We start from the raw sequence: 19,095 nt of genomic DNA, 5'->3' as shown, positions 1-19,095 counted from the left end.
CATTCATAAATGGCTACTTTGTCTTGGGAGCTGTTGGGTACAGATCTGTGTTTGGTTGCATTTCTACTCTCCACGTGTAAATTTGAAAACTTACATTAAGCAGGAGGTGAATGTAGATGTTTCAGTGCATCTGATGCCTTTTGCCTTTTAATAAGTGTAGGGATGGATGTTTAAGAACAGAATTTGGAAGGTACTTGTCACCCGTTGAAGGAATACTCACAAACACTATGAAATTCTTGTTAGTAATGCATTGGTAATAGTAACAGATGTCTGTTGGACTTCACAATTTAGAAGAGAATACTCAATCTGAAAAGTTGACCTAGGTAATTTTAAAGATGCGCAAATACTAAACTGCTAACGACTGTCTCCCTGTTAATGGTTAGACCATAGAAATGTTATAGTTAAAAACTTACAGTTAGGAGGTTGCTCGACGATTCTCATCAATGCATCTTGACAAAAGAGTGTTTTATTTTTAATTTCAATCTGTGAAAAGGAAACAAAACAATTGTGCTGCATGTTTATATTTCATTTGAAACATGTCACAAAGGAAGAATTTAACCAGGATTCTTTACAAATTAGCAGCTAGGTTCAAGTCTTTAATTAGGGAGTACACTGAAAAATGGATATGCAGAAATTCAGTATTGAGAAATATAATGTCCATCTCTTGGAGCTATTAAGTTGAATTGTATTATCATTGTATGACTGAATGAGCTTTAAATGTCAAGAGTTGGAATATACGGATGACAGGTACATGTATCTTAATAATTTTCTTTTAAATACTCATGGCACTGTTAAAAGCCACTTCTGTTATCCACAAATTGGAGTGTGTAAAATAAATAGCAATTATGAATGTCCCAGCAAATATAATTCATGCAACATAATTGTATTCAATTGTAAATACACCAGACGAATCAGAATAAACTACCATTAACCCACAACAGAATCAGATATACTATCACCTACAACAGAATTAGAATATGTTATCAAATGCTAGTAATAGAATTCTAATATCTACAATAGAATAACCACATTTTATCAAATATTACAACAGAATTAGAACAGTACCAAATATTCAAAAAAGAATCTGATAACAAATAGCCACAATAGAATTGGAACATTGAATTGTATATTTGATCTTATCAGAATATGTTCCAAATACCCAAATAAAAATGGAATGAGAACATTGTTTCATTCAGCTGTGACAATTTAGTACGATGTACCAAATATGGTACAATGTACCAAATATTCACAGAATTATCAAATGACACTAAATATGCAGAATAGAATTCAAAAATGATATTAAGACCCAGAACAGATTCTGAACTTGTTTCTGAATATTCAGAAAAATGTACCAAATACTGATAGTACAATCAGATTATGGTACTAATAGCCTCAGTGAAATCAGAAAATGGCAACAAATGCTCATAGCAGAATTAAGCATTGCACCCTGTACTCAGCACAGGATATGATACCAAATTTCTAAAACACAATTAATAGAAACTGCAAAAGTCTGATAACTGAATTATAATATAACACTGCATACCACATAACATTAGAGCATGGTATAAAATACCCAGAGCAGAATCAGAATGTATCGTCCAATACCTGCAGGAGAATTAGATTGTAAACCAATAAAGGGCACAATGGAAACATGACATCGAATAATCATTGATAATTTGAACAAACTATCAAGGACACACTTGTACAATCACAAAATGACAACAAATGATCATAATCTGAAACAGAATATAGTTCAAGATATTGCACCAACCACAAAAAACAGAACCAGAACTCGCATTATATTTTTACACTCTCGTATAAACATATATATGTATCATGATATTTTAATACAGTTATGATTATTAGGTAAAAAATTTGGATTTTTCTGTCGTAATTTGTTACTATGTTCACACTTTGTTGTGAGCACCTGATATCATTTTTCGATTCCGTTATATCTACTTGTTTGAAATGTGTTGTTGTTTGGTATTATATTCTCATTCTGTTGGGGGGTATTTCATACATAATGTGATCTACTCAAAATAGAACCAGAATTTGATATCAAATGCCTGCAAAAGAAAATGGGAGCCAGTGCCAAATACAAACAGCAGAATTTGAACACAATCAAAATATAGTACTAACTATAAGCAATACCTTACCAAGAACCTACAACATAGTTGGAATATAGTGCCACATATAACTGTATCAGAATATTATACTAAATACCCAAATCTGTGTAAGAATAGGTTACTAACCACCCATATTAGAATAAAGCTATATTAACAGATTGTGCTTTGTGGCATAAAAATATATAAGGAACACAAAATGGTATCAAATGTCCATAATAGAGTTAGAGGATTGTAATAAAAAAATGAACCACTAATGAAACAAAACATGGCAACCATTACCCACAACTGAATCAGAAAATTGTACCAAATAGCCACAACAGAATTAAAATACAGCACAAAATATACCTGAGAGAATGAGAAAGTAACGCTCAAAACTCATGACAGCATGAGAATATGACAACAAAATCTAAAAAGAACAAGAACATACAAACAAATACCCATGACAGTAACATAATTTAGTTAAAAATACATAGTTAAACTAGAGCACAAAATGAAGATACCAAAATATCAACATCAGAATCAGAATATGGTATCAAATAATGTACAACAGATTTAGAAAGCTAAACAAAATATCCATCACATTACCAAATCACAACAGCACCAGAACATGGGATTAAATGCTAGAATTGGGCTGTGTTACTATATATCCAGATCAAAATCTTATAATTGGAACGAATACCAAAAACAGAATCAGAACACAGGACAACCCCAGCAGGATTAGACATGAGAATAAAATGTCCAAAACTGAACCTGAATATGGTGCAAATACGAAAAACAAAATTAGAATAAAGTACCAGATGCTTAACAACAAAATATGAACATAGTTATGAACATCCAGAACACAATTAAATATTCTGCCAAAAACCCACAAACAAAATAAAACTTTGCCCAAAACTCAGAAAATAATTTATTTTCAAAAAATAGGAAATACCTACAATACAATTGGAATACAGAATTGAATGCCCACACAGAATGAAAATATACAAGGAAATACAACTCATTCCCAAAACGCTACTAAATACTAACAACATTAGAATGTAATACAAAGTACCCATACCACATTTGAAATATGGTACCAAATACCCACAGCTAAATTAGACTGCAATACTAACCACCCATAGCAAGATTAGAACAATACCTAGAAAAGAATTGTAACAAAATCCAAAAAATCAGAACAGAATCAAAACATTAAATTACCATCCTGCGACAAAATGAGAACATTGTAGCAAACTTCCAGAACAGAATTGGAACATAGAAGGACGTGCCCAGAACATAATTAGAATACCGTACTAACAGCCCACAACAGAATTAGGACAAAACACCAAAAACACATACAAAAGCAAAACACTATGTACTGTATGCTGGAAATCTGAAATAAAAACTAAAAATGCTGGAAACATTCAGTGAGTCAGGCAGCATCTGTGGAGTGAGAAACACAGTTAATGTTTCAGGTCGCTAACCTTTCATCACAACCAATTATACATGAACTGAAATTTTAAAACTGTTAAATAAAACTGTTAACTGTTGACAAAATTGTTTTTAGAACATATTTAACTACCGGGAATGTATTTTCAGAAAAAGATTATCTTAAGAGTTCTGTTTTCCCATTCCATGCATTGTAATACCAGAATAAATAATTTTAAAATAGACACAGTGTATTTCACTTTGTATTCTGGTACATCTTGGGTACAGTATGTGTTTCTCCATAAAACATACAAATGATTTTATGCAAGGTATGTTCTGTTTTGTTTGATGTACATATCGTACTATACAGCACGCCTGACAACCACTCATCACCAGTTGAGTATTTTCTTCTGATCTTATGAGGAAAACTTTGTGCTTTTCAGCTGTTCTTTCAGAAACTAGTCACAGACCTTAACAAAGCAGCTGATATGAGAGATGAACATACAGCTTTAACAGGCAAGGAAAGACCAGCTGGTACGTCAAGTCTGCCCCACATCTGGTTGGAAATATAGGAACTAGGAGCAAGAGTAGGCCACTCAGCCCCTCGAGCCTGCTCCACCATTTAACTAAATCATGGCTGATATTCTACTTCAATGCCATTTTCCAGCACCATCCCCATATCCCTGGATGCCTTTAAAATCTAAAAAAAAACTTTGTGGCGAGATCATCTTGACTAAACACTTCTTCCTGCCCCTCCCATCCATCTCTGTCATCATGTAATCTCCTGGGAGAGGCAAATAAAAAGAGAAAAAAGCAAAGCCAGTAAGGGAAAAGAATACTCTGGAAAATTCCTGTCCAACCCCCTCAGGCAGATGAAACTAGTTAAAAGTTCACATTTATTTATAAAGACACTTAGCTTTTATATGATAACACATATATATATATATTTCTGTAACACTTTCATTCATTTATCCTTCCCCAGTACTTAGTGATATTATAAATATATTAAATAAATATTAAAACTAACAAATATGTGAGAAAAAAAAACTGGACATGCAAAAGAAGTTGTGGTTTGAAGATACCAAGTATGTAAAATTGAAAAACACTGGCTCTGAAAAGCTGTGGAATATGTAAAAATAATCAACATGTAAAAATACTGAGTATGAAAAATGCCAGCTTAACAACCAAGTATATTAAAGTATTGAACATTTTAAAATTCCAGACAGTTAACTCGATTTAAGAACATACCAAACAGCTTATTAAAAAAGCCAGTTATGAAAAATATTTGATATGTAAAAGTTCAAAGTGTGTAAAAGAAGTGAACGTATATAAACACAATATGTAAAATCATAGAGATGTGAAAATACCAGATACAGAAAAATGCTGAAGATGCAAAATGATCAAATATAAACATTAAAAATATTGAATGAGTAAAAATTGTACATATGTAAAAATACTGGATGTAAAAACACTAGATGTGTAAAAATAACAGGTATTTTGCAATGTTGGATATATAAAATCCCAATATGTAAAACATTTGATGTGCAAAATTGCTTGATGTGTGCAAATACCCAATACATAAAAATACTGAATATGTAAAACCACCAAATATATAAAATAAAATAATATAAAATATATAAAAATACCAATTTACACTCGATGTAAAAACAGAAGTAACAGGACTTGTAAAAGTATTCAATTTTTAAAATATTGATTAAGTAAATGCCAAATTATCTAAAGTTATATGTAGAATACAAAGACTAAGTGTGGAAAATGCCAGTGACATAAAAATATTGGGTGTATAAAAATTAAGGTGGTAAAATATCAGATATGTAAGATTATTGGGTATATAAAAATCTCTAAAAATAGTAAAAATGCAAAAATACAGAAAATGCAGCAACACTATATATGTCAAAACAGTTGACAATCTAAAACAAAATATTATGTAAAAATACTGAATGCATTCAAAAATCCATATACTTAGTATATAAAAAAATCAGCAAGCAAAAATACTGGAAATATAAAATACCTGATACTGGTATGTAATAATACTGATTATGGTGAAATGCTAAATCTGTGCATATTGCAGATATGTAAAAATAAGAGATGAAAAATACTGTGCAATACTTAGTCCGTAATTTTATTATCTATATTATTACTTTTACAATTTAAAAGCACTAGCAATGTAAAAAAATATTAAAGATATTTAATGTCAGATATGCAAGAGTGCTGCAATATAAAAGTATTAGTTATAGAATAATAATAATGAAAACATTGTTAAAAATACTCACTTTGTAGAATACCATTGCCCTGAAGTGCCATAGGGGTATCTGCCATTCTTCCATCACAACTCTGGCAGAACTCCAGGAGAATCTAACAGAAAACAACAGGAACCCAGTTGTGTGGTGTCCCCACTGTTTAAGGGGCAGAATCACTGCCCAACCCTTTTGGGAAAATGGCTTCTGGGCAGACCCAGAATTGGATCCAGCAGTGGGGATTCCTTACACTGGGAATATCTGTTCACTCAGTACCTGTCTCGAAGACTTTCAAATTATTTTGTGAAATAAAAACCTTGATGCCAAATGGTTTATGATGTTATTAGGTTAATATACAAAACTATTACTTACCTAAAACAGGTTTCAGCATTTTCAATTCAACAACCAATGATTAACATAATTAATAAGTTTATTTATCTCCTCTTCATAGCTTGTGAAGCCTTCTGAAGTAAAATTATTAAATTTAATGATTAAAATTTTAGTTATAAATTCTGTAATCATCGTTGTGGGTCTTTGATGGGGTTATTCATGATTTTGACTTAAAGATGCTGCTGGAGGCAAGGCTGTTGGTAAACTTTACCATTTATTGAACATTACACAATGTACAATGCAGAGTCAGCACAAGGCTCTACAGAGAACTCCCTCTCTCCATGCACTATCATGTGATCTTATGTCACTGATGATGTAGACTATATATTTACATATTTAACAGTAATCCGTTATGCTGCATCTCCCAAGTTTCTGACTCCCATAAATGCATTATTTACATTATCCTACATCTCCCTCCCTGCCTCCAAAGTCCCTGTCTTTATCTCTGCTTCACAGAGATAACCATTGTCATGGTTTCACTAATCTCCCCGATCTTATTCTCAGCTCTCTCAGAGGTTGCACAGGATTCAAGTTCTCCATGTTCCCCCTCAAACTCTGTACAATAGTACGTGAATCATCAGAGCCTATTGGTTCTCTGTTCAGGCTGTCTCCCTGATCATAAGGTTAGCTAGTCCATTCCATTGATGGTCTTCTGGTGGATATAAGTGCGATTCTGTTTCTTCTCACTGCTCCATTTGCGGTCTTTACAAGGTAAGATCTCAGATTTTGTGTCTTTTCCAGTACTTGGCCTTCTTAATTCTGTTCTGTAATCCAGACTGATTCACCTGGTTGGAGATCTGGTAAATCATGCATTCTATGGCGTTGTTTGAAGCTTCTGGTTTGATTTGCACAATACTCATCCTCTTTCTCCCTTACTCTCTCCACATCAGTTGTTTTTAAACATGGCATGACCGTTTGCAGAAAGACAGGAAGTTGAGTCTATAGTCATCTTCCCATCAGAAACTCTGACAGAGCCAAACCATTCCGAAGTCATGTGAAACAGTAGCTCAACAGTGCTAAGTTATATCATCATTCTTTTTCAACAAAGCTTTTACCAATCTTACTCTTCTTTTGGCCTCTCCATTTGCGTGTGGGTACTTGTGTGAACTAGTTATGTGAACAAATCCATAAGTCTTCTGTAAATTTCTTGAACCATTCATTCTCAAACTGTGGGCCATTGTCTGAAATGACAAGATTGGGAATGCCATGTGTGGCAAAAATTTCTCTTAGTGAATTAATGACTGCTTCTGAGGTAGCACCATGTAGATGTTTAACCTCAATCCATCCAGAGTAATAGTCACAACTATGAGGAATGTCTTCCCCTTGAGCTCAAAAAGATCCATTCCGAGATATTCCCAAAGTATACGTGGGAATGAGGATTTCATCAGCAATTCTTTTTGCTCTTGGCAAATTAAGATTATGCAGCTCAAAATCACTTCATCCAGTGATTTTGAGATCCCTGGCCACCAGACTGAATTTCACACTCTTGCACGACACTTTGTAATGCATCGTTGTCCCTGGTGTTTTCTCTGAAGGATCTCTAATCATTCATCATAAATTTGCAAGTCATCCATGACACTGAGATGCCTTCATTGCTTGAAGTATTGTTTTAGGGTGAGATTTTGCAGTAATCTCTAATATTGGCACATTATTCATCTGCTTTTTGTGCTTGTCAGATTTTGTTGCTGGTAGGAATTTTGTAGTCAATGAGGTATATAATTCTACGTTCTCAATGAAACTTATGTTCTGTTCAAGCTTCTCAACAGGAATGTGTAACAATGCATCTGCCATCGTTTGTTGTTTGCCTTGGACATATTAATCTGTTGGTTTGTCGCACGATACAAGCTATTCTTCTGTGTAATAGACTTGTGGTTCCTTCACCTGCTGTTCATGGAAAATCTTCTGCCTGGTTTCCTCTAGGTTTTCACATGGCTCTAGCTCACACTTCAGGGTACTTGTTTCATTCTTCTCAAGACCTCTGAATAATTTTGGGAATTCTGTCCTGAATTTTGTTGATTTTTCTAGCTATGCCAATTCATCAGATGAGTTGTAGATCTGTGCAAACTTTTCGGCTTAACAGTAAACATTGTTAGTTGTGGATCACAGACAAAGTTTCTGTGATTTGTCTGCTTTTGTAGTGGCGTTTAGCAGTCAGCCGAATGCCTCCTGGACCATGGAGTCTTATGGTTGATGGTTGGAGGAGGAAGTCTTGCTTACCCATTGTTTTGTGTCTGAAAGAATTGAAACTCTTGTTCCAGTGTCTAATCTGAAGCTTGTTTCATATCCGTTGACCATAATTAAGATTGTCAACTGTGATTAAATGTATTCCTGGAGGTTTCATCGCATGACTTTACCCCGTGCTCCAGCCATGAGTCAGCTAACACATCCACCCTTGTATAATAAAAGCAAAATACTGTGGATGCTGGAAATCCATCCTTATGATGTACTGCCTTCTTACACTAATGGGAAAGCAAAAAGACTCATTACCCAATTGGATGAGGCTTAACTGCCAGCCAAACAATCTTTTCTTTCCCATTTTCAATATTTTTATATCTGGAAAGAGAAATATTCAAAGACAATGAAAATTTTTTTTTGTCAATGCCCCAATAATTTTTCTCCAAGATTGCACACAGCAGTGCCCTAGAGATTGACTTTCAATTCCTGGAGATTCCAGGCCAGTCCTAGAATGTTGGCAACCCGAACCATAATATCTGTGCTCCAATAGTTCCCATTTGATCCTGTAATTTCTCCCAAGGATGGTACTTTATTATCCTTTTCATCTTCAATTTCTTGAATGGTTGATGATCGTCATTGTTTCTCCTTTAATTTTTGTGTTGGGAGCTCTTTGCTACGGCATACTGATTTAAAATGGTGTCTCTTCTTGCAGGAATGACACTGCATTTTTGATAGGGCATTCTTCGCGCCAGTTCAGCCTTTTCCTGCCACAATGATAACATTGAATAACTGCAGCTAGTTCGCCCTCTTCACTTTTTCCTACTTCCGTGTGCTACAAATGGCACTGTCTCAGCTGTTTTTCTCCACAAGATTTCTTTTTGACCTCTAGTAAAAACATGGTTTTGCATTCTCACTTCTGCCTGCCTTGTTAACTGCACAGCCTTCAATAGGGTCAAATCTTCACTCAACTGCAAAAAATCTGATAAAATCTCTTCTAAGACTCCAACCACAATTTGATCTCAAATTCATTTGTCTTTCAGGGCTCCATATTCGCAATTCTCAGCTAGTTGATATAAATCGTGAATGAAAGAATATACGGGCTTCCTGGGTCTTTGGGTGCATTTATTGAACTTCATCCTCTCCATAATGGTGTTTCTTTGAAGACTAAAATAAGTACCAAAGGCTTTGATAACCTCTTCATATGTCACCTCCTTCCCGTTTATGCCCTGTCTGACAATTACGTCATCTGCACTATGGTGCAGACTAAGACCTGTTCCTTGCTAGTCTTCTCTGCTAGTCCCGAAGCTGTTTTGTACCTGATAAACCTGTGACCCCAGTTCTGCCACTTCTCAGGTTGATCCAGGTCTTCCATGTGGTCAAAGCACTTTGGTAAAGGTAGAATTTTCTCTACAGCTTCCCTTCATTGTAGCCTTTTCTGGAGTTTTGTTCAAAATTTTCTTGTATTATCCTTTATCTTGCAGTCGTTTTCCTTGCTGCTTCTTCCAGTTGCTGGGCTCAACACTGATTGCTACTTTCTTCATGTTTTCCGCTGTCACCATCTTTTATAATTGTTGTGGGTCTTAGATGGGGTTGTTCATGAACTGGACTTATAGATACCGGTGGAGGCAAGGCTGTTGGTAAATTCTACCACATTGTACTAACCATGTTCAATACAGACTTAACAAGAGGCTCTACATCGAACTGTCTCTCTCACCATGCTCCATTGTCATGTGATCTTACACCACTGATGGTGTAGGCTATATATTTACATATTTAACATTAACCCTTTATACTACATAACTCTACTCAGGTTTATCATGCAGTTTGTATTCAAACTTGGTGCAAGTATGTATCACCTGATGCTGCTGCACAATTTGAATTTTAGACAGGAAAAATAAATAATACTTCATATGCACCTCAAAAATAAACACAAGTTGCAATAATTGTGCTATCAGTGTTGTCTGTCATAGTTGAAGTGGCTCTCTGCCTATTTCTTTCTCACACACAAAACCCCTCTCTATTTAAGAAGAAATACATTCAGTATAAACTTCACAAGATCACAATATAATTATGGTGAGAAATGAAGTTGAGCTTTCCCTAGTTTAAAAGTCTCCCTATTGAATTCTTAATTGACTCCAGGGCAATATATCCACCAATCTATCCAGGAATCCATTTTATAAGTTGATCCCTCTGTGCAGAAAAGAAAATCTTCTAATTAGTCATAAATTTGCCTTTTCCGTTTAGAACCCATGATCCTTTGTCCTATTCTTAAAATTTAATTTATTTTCTGGATTTACTTTTTTAAGTACTGTTTACAATTTTATATGCCTCTATAACATTAACCCCTCCTTCCTCCAGATGCTTCCTTTGAAACCTCAGAAGTGTTAATTGTACATTAATTGAATTATTAAGGTTGAGCATACACAGGTGAAGGACATTAATTGATTAAGTATCTTGAGCACATAAAGAGAGACACTTCTGAGACACTGGGTGCTGGTTAGGGAGGAGGCAGACATATGTAATGTATTTTTGAAATAAATCTAGTATTGAGTGAAAGATTGGTGCTGGTTTCCTATTTCACCATCTGGTTTTAGAATGAATTAAGATGGTTGCAGAGAATGCCTAAAGGTGAAGGTTGGAAGCTAAGAATTTTTTTTTCAGACAAAGATTGAATTTCTGGTTGATTTCAGCCATTTTTCACAAAACTAAGTGTAAATTGTCAGGGCATGATTACCTACTGATGTTCCCTGATTCTGAACTTATGCCCAGTGGATAAATGCAGTGGATTTGTGGACATGGGTTACATACCTACCAAAGAAGATAATATGGTGTGGCCTTTATATTGTCACTTCCTAACAAAAGTAAAAGCAGAAGCAAAGTATTTTGTGAGCTTATGAACATTTCAAATAGGAGCAAAGTTAGGCCATTCGGCCCCTCGAGTCTGCACCGCCATTCGATAAGATTATGTCTGGCGTCATAGAGTTATACAGCATAGAAATAGGCACTTCGGCCCATCACATCTGTGCTGCCCATCAAGCACCTATCTATTCTAATCCTATTTTCCAGCACTTGGCCCATAGCCCTGTATGCTATGACGTTTCAAGTTCTCATCTGAATACTTCTTAAATGTTGTGAGGGCTCCTGCCTCTACCACCCCCTCAGGCAGTGTGTTCCAGATTCCAACCACCCTCTGGGTGAAAAATGTTTTCCTCAAATCCCGTCTAAACCTCCTGCCCCTTACTTTAAATCTATGCCCCCTCCGCTAAGGGGAAATGTTTCTTCCTATCTATCCTATCTATGCCTCTCATAATTTTGTACACCTCTATTAGGTCCTCCCTCAGCCTTCTCTGTTCTAAGGAAAACAATCCTCGCCTATCCAGTCTCTCTTCATAGCTGGTCATAGCTGGTCTGTTGCGTTTTGAATTCCACATTCCCACCTATCCCCAATAACCTTTGATTCCCTTGCCTAACAAGAATCTATCTACCTCTGCCTTAAAAATATTCAATGACTCCACCTCCATCATCTTCTGAGGAAGAGAGTTCCAAAGTTACACAACCCTCTGAGAGAAAAAAATTCTCCTCATCTCTGTCCTGAAAGGGTGACCCCTAATTTTAAAACAGTGCCCCCTAATTCTGTGCTCACCCACAAGAGGAAACATCCTTTCCACGTCCATCTTGTCAAAGACCATTCAGGATCTTATATACTTCAATCAGTCACCCTTCACTCTTCTAAACTCCAGTGGAAACAAGCCCAGTCTGTCTAACCTTACCCCATAAGAAAACCTACTCATTCCAGGCATCAATCTAGTAAAGCTGCTCTGAACTGCCTCCAACAGATTTACATCCTTCCTTAAATGAGGAGACCAAAACTGCACACACTATTCGAGATATGGTCTCACCAATGTCCTGTATAACTGAAGCATAACATCTTAGTTTTATGTTCAATTCCTCCCGTAATAAAGGACAGCATTCCATTAGCCTTCTTGGTTACATGCTGTATCTACATACTAGCCTTTTGTGACTAGAACATGTAGATTCTTCTGCACCTTGGAATTTTGCAGCCGTTCTCCATTTAAGTAACACTCTGCTTTTTTTATTCTTCCTGCCAAAGTGAACAACTTCACATTTTCTCACATCATACTCCACCTGCCAGATTTTTGCCCACTCACTCAACCTATCTGTATCTTTCTGCAAGGTCCTTGTGTCCTCTTCACAATCTACTTTCCTATCTATCTTTGTGTCATCTACAAATTTAGCTACTATACCTTCAGTCCCCTCATCTCAAAATTGATATGAATTGTAAAAAGTTGACACACCAGCACAGACCCCTGCGGGACCCCACTTGTTATGTCCTGCCAATCAGAAAAAGACCCATTTATGCATATTCTCTGTTTTCTGCCAGCCAGCAAATCTTCTATCCATGTTAGCATGTTACCCCCTACACCATAAGCTTTTATTTTCACAATAACCTTTGATGTGGCACCTTATCAAATGCCTTCTGGAAATCCAAGAACAACGTGTCTACAGGCTTCCCTTTATCCACAAAACAGTTACTTCTTCAAGGAACTCTAATAAATTGATTAAATATGATTTCCCTTTCACAAAACCAGACTGACTCTTCCCAATTACCTTGAGTTTCTCTAAGTGCCCAGCTATAACCTACTTAATGATCACTTCTAACACCTTCCACACAACAGATGTCAAGCTAACTGACCTATAGTTTCCTGTTTTCTGCCTCCCTGCCTTCTTGAATAGCGAGGTTATATTTTCTGCTTTCCAATCTGATGGAACCTTTCCAGAATTTAGCGACTTTTGGAAAATTAACACCAACGCATCTAATACCTCATTAGCCACCTCTTTTAAGACCCTAGGACGAAGTCCATCAGGACCCAGAGACTTGTCAGCCCACAGTTCCATCAGTTGCTAAGTACCACTTCCCTAGTGACTGTAATTTCACCAAATTCCCCTCTCCTTTCCACCGCTTGATTTATAGCTATTACTGGAATGTTTTTTGTATCCTCAATAGTGAAGACAGAAGAAAAATATTTGTTTGTTTCATCCTCCGCTTCCTTATTATCTACTATTAACTCTCCATGGTCACTCTCGAGAGGACTAACACTCACTTTACCTGTAGAAACTCTTGCTATCCATTTTTACATTTCAAGCTAGCTCCTCTCAAGCTCCAATTCTTTCTCCTGATTGACCTTTTAGTCGTTCTCTGCCGTTCTTTATATTCTGACCAATCACCTGACTTGCCACTCATCTTTGCACAGTTGTATGCTTTTGCCTTGAGTTTGATGCTTTCCTTAACTTCTTTAGTTAGCCACGGATAGTGGGTCCTCCCCTTAGAAATTTTCTTGAAAGTAAGAATATACTTATTCTGAATATTCTGAAATATCCCCATAAATGCCTGCCATTGCTTTTCTATTGATCTGACTCTAGCCCTAGTATCCCAGTTCACTTCAGCTAGCTCAGCTTTCATGCCTACATAGTTGCCCTTATTTAAGTTTAAAATATTCTCCCTTTCAAACTGGATGTTAAATTCAATCATATTGTGGTCACTGCTACCTAAGGGTGCTTTCACTCTGAGGTAATTAATTAATCCTACCCAAAATACCTTCTATGCTGTGTGATAGTTTCTCAGTCCCAGAAGGGACTACAATAAGTTCCTTTTTTTCTGTACACTTGAGCGCTTTACATCATCATTTACTCCATCATCAGTAAAGTAATGGAAGGGGTCATCAACAGTGCTATCAAGCGGCACTTGCATAGCAATAACCTGCTCACTGACACCCAGCTGGGTTCCGCCAGGGCCACTCAGCTCCTGGCCTCATTACAGCCCTGGTTCAAACATGGACAAAAGAGCTGAACTCCCGAGGTGAGGTGAGAATGACTGCCCTTGACATCAAGGAGCCCTAGCGAAACTGGAGTCAATGGGAATCAGGGGGAAAACTCTCCACTGGTTGGAGTCATACCTAGCACAAAGGAAGATGGTTGTGGTTGTTGGAGGTCAGTCATCTCAGCTTCAGGACATCACCGCAAGAGCTCCTCAGGGTAGTGTCCTCGGCCCAACCATCTTCAGCTGCTTCATCAATGACCTTCCTTCCATCATAAGGTCAGAAGTGGGGATGTTTGCTGATGATTGCACAATATTCAGCAATATTCGTGACTCCTCAGATAGTGAAGCAGTCCATGTTCAACTGCAGCAAGACCTGGACAATATCCAGGCTTGGGCTGACAAGTGGCAAGTCACTTTCACGCCACACAAGTGTCAGGTAATGACCATCTCCAACAAGAGAGAATCCAACCATCGCCCCTTGATGTTCAATGGCATTACCATCACTGAATCCCCCACTATCAACATCCTCGGGGTTAACATTGACCAGAAACTGAACTGGACTAGCCATATAAATACTGTGGCTACAAGAGCAGGTCAGAGGCAAGGAATAGTGCGATGAGTAACCCACCTCCTGACTCCCCAAAGCCTGTCCACCATCTACAAGGCACAAGCCAGGAGTGTGATGGAATACTCCCCACTTGCCTGGATGAGTGCAGCTCCCACAACACTCAAGAAGCTTGGCATGTCCAGGACAAAGCAGCCCCCTTGATTGGCACCACATCCACAAACATTCACTCCCTCCATAACCGCACAATAGCAGCAGAGTGTACCATCTACAAGATGCACTGCAGGAATTTACCAAGGCTCCTTAGACAGCACCTTCCAAACCCATGACCACTACCATCTAGAAGGACAAGGGCAGCAGATAGATGGGAACACGACCACCTGGAAGTTCCCCTCCAAGTCACTCACCATCCTGACTTGGAAATATATCGCCGCTCCTTCACTGTCGCTGGGTCAAAATCCTGGAATTCCCTTCCTAACAGCACTGTGAGTGTACCTACACCACATGGACTGCAGCGGTTCAAGAAGGCAGCTCACCGCCACCTTCTCAAGGGCAACTAGGGATGGGCAATAAATGCTGGCCTAGCCGGCGAAGCCCACATCCCATGAATGAATTTTATAAAAATATAGGAAGAAGGGCATTCATCAAGGCAGAAGTCTCAGGAAATTCAGAGAGCCCTGTGGCATCCCTTAAGACCATCTGAGATAAATATTAATCCTGGGAATTTAGCATGCCAAAAAGGAACGGGTCATAAAGAGTGGAAAGGTCTGGGTAAGGTGAGAGGGTATCATGGTAAAACAGTGGTTCTCCAATATGCTGATCAAACTATTAAGTTCCATTCATCTCGAATAATTGGGATTGATTACAAACTTTCAGAATTGGAGCAATTAATAGAAGGCGATGAGACATCCTGTACTTCACAGACTCATATGTTTGGTAGTCATGAGGAACAGAATCCGAATAGATAAGGGACTGGATGGCAATAGGCAGACTGATACTGACACACAGAACAGAGTTATCGTATGCAAAGGAAAACTACCTAGAGTGGGTGCTCAGGTGATGTACATACCAGAAGGGTCCAGTGAATGGAAGGATGTGAATATTATAGGGAGAGCAAAGTAAGCTACTGGCAAGTTCAAATATTGGCTAAATGTCCAAAGATCATGGACAAGAGGTAAGACCTATGGACTGGTGAAATGGGGTGAAACAGTGGAAAGCGAGATAACACAGTGCGAGTTCTCATAGTGAACCTGGGAGTGACTCTTGCACCCGGAAACAATCACGTTCCGGCGATAGAACCTCTGATCATGGGAGAGAGAGATCCTGCAGTAGTTGTCCAGGAAGACCCAGAAGGGGATGTGGAGGCTGTAGCTTGACTAGATTATGCAATAGAACAGGGACGATAGAACAATCTCAGAACATCACTGGAAGTAGAAGCCTTATGACCAGGAAGTTTTGGTGGCTCAGAACAAATTAGAAGATAAATTAATAAGGGAGGGAAAACCAAAAATCTAGACAGTTAGAAGGAATTTGGTGTCTACTCTGAAGTACCAGATAGGGGACAATCAGCCTTATCACATAGATGGATATGTATGGAGAAGACCTCCCAGATGGGACATGACCACTGGCTTGTGGTTTCAAAGAGCAACTTGGAGATCAAGATGTAAGAGTGGAAAGGAAAGTAATCCTCAAAATTTTCTTAGCACTGTTAGCCACATTCATAGGAATGTGGGTCACTCAATTTGAATGCCACATTTTTGCAGGGAGAAAAATTTCATAAGTAATCTTGAAACCGCCTAAAGAGACAGGCAATGTAGAAGGGAAGCTGTGGAAATTAAACAAATGTATTTATGGATTGAATGATACATCGAGAGTATTGTATTTCTTAGTTAGGTTTGTCTTGTTGAAAGTAGGCTATACTCAACTGAAAGCAGATCCAGCAATGTTGTGTCAGTACCACAAAGGGAAACTCCCAGGCTCTTTTATGATGCATGTCATTGATTTTCTATGGGGAGGTTCTGCTGACTTTGAGCAACTTGTTATAAATAAAATTAAAGGGGAATTAAAGATTGAAAGTCAGGCTTTTGGACCTTTAAATAAGCTTAGACGTTATGCAAAATAGCTCAGGAAAAACATTGATTCAAAAATCTTATCTGGAAAGTGTTACCTGTATCCCAATAAATCGTCATGCTAGCCCATCACAGAAAGATGAGCTTACATCTAAAGAGGAAACAGAGCAGTTAAGAAGCTTGATGAGACAATTGAATTGGCTGTGCATCCAGACAAGATGTATTGGAACGACGCACAATGATGAAAAACTACAATTTTTTTTTTTAATTCATTCACGGAATGTGGGCTTCGCCGGCTAGGCCAGCATTTATTGCCCAGCCCTAGTTGCCCTTGAGAAGGTGGTGGTGAGCTGCCTTCTTGAACCGCTGCAGTCCATGTGGCATAGGTACACCCACAGTGCTGTTAGGAAGAAAGTTCCAGGATTTTGATCTAGCAACAGTGAAGGAACGGCGATATATTTCCAAGTCAGGATGGTGAGTGACTTGGAGGGGAACTTTCAGGCGGTGGTGTTCCCATCTATCTGCTGCCTTTGTCCTTCTAGATAGTAGTGGTTATGGGTTTGGAAGGTGCTGTCTAAAGAGACTTGGTAAATTCCTGCAGTGCATCTTGTAGATAGTACACACTGCTGCTACAGTGCGTCAGTGGTGGAGGGAGTGAATGTTCATGGATGTGGTGCCAATCAAGCTGACTGCTTTATCCTGGACGGTGTCCAGCTTCGTCAGTGTTGTGGGAGCTGCACTGATCCAGGCAAGTGGGGAGTATTCCATCACATTCCTGATTTGTGCCTCGTAGATGATGGACAGACTTTGGGGAGTCAGGAGGGGACTTACTCGTCGCACTATTCCTCGCCTCTGACCTGCTCTTGTAGCCACAGTATTTATATGGCTAGTCTAGTTCAGTTTCTGGCCAATACTAACTCCCAGGATGTTGATGGGGAAACTCAGTGATGGTAATGCCATTGAACATCAAGGGGCGATGGTTGGATTCTCTCTTGTCTTGTCCTACCTGACACTTGTGTGGCGCGAATGTTACTTGCCACTTGTCAGCCCAAGCCTGGATATTGTCCAGGCCTTGCTGCATTTGGACATGGACTGCTTCAGTATCCAAGGAGTCGCGAATGGTGCTGAGCATTGTGGAATCATCAGCGAACATCCCCATTTCTGACCTTATGATGGAAGGAAGGTCATTGATGAAGCAGCTGAAGTTGGTTGGGCCTAGGACACTATCCTGAGGAACTCCTGCAGTGATGTTTTGGAGCTGAGATGACTGTCTTCCAACAGCCACAACCACCTTCCTTTGTGCTAGATATGACTCCAACTCTTTCCCCCGATTGCCATTGACTCCACTTTTGCTCGGGCTCCTTGATGCCACACTCAGTTAAAAGCTGCCTTGATGTCAAGGGCAGTCACTCTCACCTCACATTGGGAGTTCAGTTCTCTTGTCCAAGTTTGAACCAAGGCTGTAATGAGGTCAGAAGCTGAGTGGCCCTGGCAGAACACAAACTGGGCATCAATGGGCAGATTTTTGCTAAGCAAGTGCCGCTTGATAGCACTGTTGATGACCCCTTCCATTACTTTACTGATGATGAAGAGTAGACTGATGGGGCGATAATTGGCCAGGTTGGATTTGTCCTGGTTTTTGTGGGCAATTTTCCACATAGCCGGCTAAATGCCAGTGTTGTAGCTGTACTGAAACAGCTTGGCTAGGGGCGCAGCAAGTTCTGCAGCACAAGTTTTCAGTAATATTGCCAGAATGTTGTCAGGGCCCATTGCCTTTCCACTATCCAGTGCCTTCAACTGTTTCTTGATATCACGTGGAGTGAATCAAATTGGCTAAAGACTGGCATCTGTGATGCTGGGGACCTCTGGAGGAGGCCGAGATGGATCATCCACTCGACACTTCTGGCTGAAGATTGTTGTGAATACTTCAACCTTATCTTTTGCACTGATGTGCTGGGCTCCTCCATCATTGAGAATGGGGATATTTGTGGAGCCACCTCCTCCAGTGAGTTGTTTAGTTGTCCACCACCATTCACAACTGGATGTGGCAGGACTGCAGAGCTTAGATCTGATCCGTTGGTTGTGGGATCGCTTAGCTCTATCTATCACTTTCTGCTTATGCTGTTTAGCAGGCAGGTAGCCCTGTTTTATAGCTTTTATAGCTTTATAGGTTGACACCTCATTTTTAGGTATACCTGGTGCTGCTCCTGGCATGCCCTCCTGCACTCTTCATTGAATCACGGTTGATCCCCTGTCTTGATGGTAATGGTAG

General features: G+C 38.6%; 1 protein-coding gene across 1 annotated transcript in view; it reads left to right on the top strand.

Annotated features, from left to right (window-relative positions):
* kif3b (kinesin family member 3B) overlaps positions 1 to 19,095 on the top strand; it is a 132,248-nt gene that overhangs the window by 841 nt on the left and 112,312 nt on the right. The gene's annotated exons all lie outside the window — the stretch shown is intronic.

Source organism: Cetorhinus maximus, chromosome 13 (genome assembly GCF_964194155.1).
Source record: "Cetorhinus maximus chromosome 13, sCetMax3.hap1.1, whole genome shotgun sequence".
NCBI lineage: Eukaryota > Metazoa > Chordata > Chondrichthyes > Lamniformes > Cetorhinidae > Cetorhinus > Cetorhinus maximus.
The sequence above is the reverse complement of the archived record's forward strand: the minus strand, read 5'-3'. Positions and strand labels throughout refer to the sequence as shown.